General features: G+C 39.7%; 1 non-coding gene across 1 annotated transcript; it reads left to right on the top strand.

The window, feature by feature from the left end:
* Positions 1-2435: 2435 nt before the first annotated feature.
* Trnat-ugu (transfer RNA threonine (anticodon UGU)) lies at positions 2436-2510 on the top strand. Its single transcript has one exon. It is a non-coding gene; the product is annotated as a tRNA-Thr (tRNA).
* The last annotated feature ends 1015 nt before the right edge of the window (positions 2511-3525 follow it).

Consider the following 3525-nt stretch of genomic DNA (forward strand, 5'->3'; position numbering starts at 1 on the left):
TGTATAGTACTGTTCATTTATTTCACTCAAACATGATTCCGCCTTTACAGCTATTCTCAGATGGCTGTTGAACTGTTGTAATATGTATGACACGCAACATTTTCACGTTTGTGATCTGCTCCTTTTCATCGTGCATTTAAGTATGGCTATAAAGCCAGAATCGTTATTGTGTGAAACATGTGATCAGTAATTTAGAGTCAAATGGTGGAAATATCTTCCAAAAGTTCTACGTGACTGTGGTCCACCACCAAGGAAAAACTTCCAATCCATATGTGGCATACAGCAAACCAGTGCTTAACAGTATTAGTTAAAAACAGTCTTGGTTGCAATTTTAGTTTTTTTTTTTTCAACTACGCGTTTCAACTTATTTAGGCATCTTCAGGTTATCTTAATTTGGTATTTCTTAGAAGGATCCTTTAGTCAGTGTAGCCAAAGGGCATCGTCGAATATATCCCGCCAACATCGCCTTCGTTAAACTCAGTAAAAACTTTTCTAGATGGTCGCGAGTGACACCAAGACCTGAATAAGATTATTCTGTTACTGAATAAGTTTAGTTACCCGCTCCTGTGAACGGGAACCCGTTATGCAGGTCTTGGTGTCACTCGCGTCCATCTAGAAAAGTTTTTAATGAGTTTTAGAAGGCGATGTTGGCCTGATATATTCGACGATGCCCTTTGGCTACACTGACTAAAGGATCCTTCTAAGAAATACCAAATTAAGATAATATTTTAAACATAGCTGCACAACAGCAACGGTTTCACGTAATAAAATTATAAATAGCCGACCAGTTGCAATGGATAAAGAAATTCTTTACCTAGGTTTCGACAAATATAAATTTGTGTTCTTCAGAAGGTAGCCTAAGGGCAATGAGCATCATAGCTTACATTAGAAAAGTATAAAATTTATAAGCAAATAATAAATTTTAAGACAAATTAGAGAACTCTTGCATTACAGAAGTATGATAACGGCGACTGGTACTTACAATTTTACATTAGTAAGGACTAATGTACCATCGCCGTTTTTACAATTGTCGGCATAGATCCATGTGCCAAAAATAAAATATAGCCCTAGAATTAGGGTTTGTCACGTTAATATAAAATAGCTCATGGATCTTGCAGAGCTCACAACCGACTGACAGTAATCTCGTGCCGAGGAACATGTGCCAATTGGCGTACAAAGGCAACACGTAAATTATCAGTATTGATAACGTTCTTAGGTAGAGTAACAATAAAAAAAGGAAGGAAATTAACACTCTCGTTATAACAGTTTGGGAGCATTGGTACAAATAATGTAGTTATACATAAAAAAAGGCAGGTGGCACTTACACCAAGAAACTTACGCCCAGTGGCATATATAGCCAAAATATATAAAAAATTACATTACTATATTAGTCAGAACTTTAAAATTGACAATAATGGCTCTTGTCAAGAAAGAATTACGAACACTGGTACACGATCCTGTTACTATACATTCACAGGAAAAACAAAATTTTAGAGCCAGGCAAACATACATCGTGTCAAAACCCCCATTACATAAGGGGTAGCGAGCTTAAAGCACTGAAGGTGCATCATAGCTTCCTGAGGAAATAAACCACTAAGGTTACCAGCATTAATGTTACACCGTAAACAGTACAGGTTTAAAGCCTTCGAAAAATTGTCTAGAAGCAAGGTTCAACTGGTCGTTCAGTATATTACCATCCTTGAGCTCAAGATGTTTGAAAATTTGTAACTGTTCCCAGAGATCTAATCTACGCCCTTTGTCTTCTCTGTGTAGCATAACAGTGTCTTCTAAATTGAAATGATAATTAAATGAACACCCTAGCTGCAAGCAGGCGTTGATACACTTCGTTGGGGACATGTTGAAAATGTGTGCCCCGACCGGGACTCGAACCCGGGACCTCCTGCCTACATGGCAGACGCTCTATCCATCTGAGCCACCGCGGGCACAGAGGATAGCGCGTCTGCAGGGACTTATCCCTTGCACGCTCCCCGTGAGATCCACATTCCCAACATGTCCACAACACTACTTTCGTAGTGCGCCTATTAGATGTTTGCCCATCATACTCATTACTCGTGGCAGAGTAATCTACCAAGTCCCGTACGAGTTCGGGCATAGCGTGTGCGTTCGCACACAAGAAGGTCAAAGGCTGGGAACCCATATTTATTTTAATTATCATTTCAATTCTAGTAAAGCTGCATGGTCATATATAGTTAAAATAAATATGGGTTCCCAGCCTTTCACCTTCTTGTGTGCGAACGCACACGCTATGCCCGAACTCGTACGGGACTTGGTAGATTACTCTGCCACGAGTAATGAGTATGATGGGCAAACATCTAATAGGCGCTCTACGAAAGTAGTGTTGTGGACATGTTGGGAATGTGGATCTCACGGGGAGCGTGCAAGGGATAAGTCCCTGCAGACGCGCTATCCTCTGTGCCCGCGGTGGCTCAGATGGATAGAGCGTCTGCCATGTAAGCAGGAGGTCCCGGGTTCGAGTCCCGGTCGGGGCACACATTTTCAACATGTCCCCAACGAAGTGTATCAACGCCTGCTTGCAGCTAGGGTGTTCATTTAATTATCATTTCAATTCTAGTAAAGCTGCATGGTCATATATAGTTAAAATGTCTTCTAAATGTTTTGGCGTATGACTGGCTATCAGGAGGTGTTCAGCAAAAGTAGAATTGTGTATATTCGGTCCTTTTTTATCTAATAGGTGTTTTATATCATGTTTTCACAGCTCTGCCTGTTTCACCAATGTAATATGAAGGACAGTTGTTACTGGTTAGTTTGTAAACCCCTCAATTGGAAAAACAATTGCCGGCGATCTCTACTGAATGTACAAGATTTCTCTTTCAACTGTTATCTGTAGAGAAGGAGACGTTACAGTTATATTCTAGGGCTATATTTTATTTTTGGCACATGGATCTATGCCGACAATTGTAAAAACGGCGATGGTACATTAGTCCTTACTAATGTAAAATTTAAGTACCAGTCGTCGTTATCATACTTCTGTAACGCAAGAGTTCTCCAATTTGTCTTAAAATTTATTCTTTGCTTATAAATTTCATACTTTTCTAATGTAAGCTATGATGTTCATTGCCCTTAGGTTACCTTCTGAAGAAGACAAATTTATATTTGTCGAAACCTAGGTAAGGAATTTCTTTCACCATTGCAACTGGTCGGCTGTTTATAATTTTATTACGTGGAACCGTTGCTGTTGTGCAGCTATGTTTAAAATGTTATCTTAATTTGGTATTTCTTAGAAGGATCCTTTAGTCAGTGTAGCCAAAGGCCATCGTCGAATATATCCCGCCAACATCGCCTTCGTTAAACTCAGTAAAAACTTTTCTAGATGGACGCGAGTGACATCAAGACCCGCATAACGCGTTCCCGTTCACAGGAGCGAGTAAAAGAATAATTTTATTCAGTAACAGAATAATCCTGATGCATTTGACGATGCCCTTTGTCTACACTGACTAAAGGATCCTTCTAAGAAATACCAAATTAACCCATTAGCGCCATGCG

This window comes from Schistocerca nitens, chromosome 1, assembly GCF_023898315.1.
Source record: "Schistocerca nitens isolate TAMUIC-IGC-003100 chromosome 1, iqSchNite1.1, whole genome shotgun sequence".
Classification (NCBI taxonomy): domain Eukaryota; kingdom Metazoa; phylum Arthropoda; class Insecta; order Orthoptera; family Acrididae; genus Schistocerca; species Schistocerca nitens.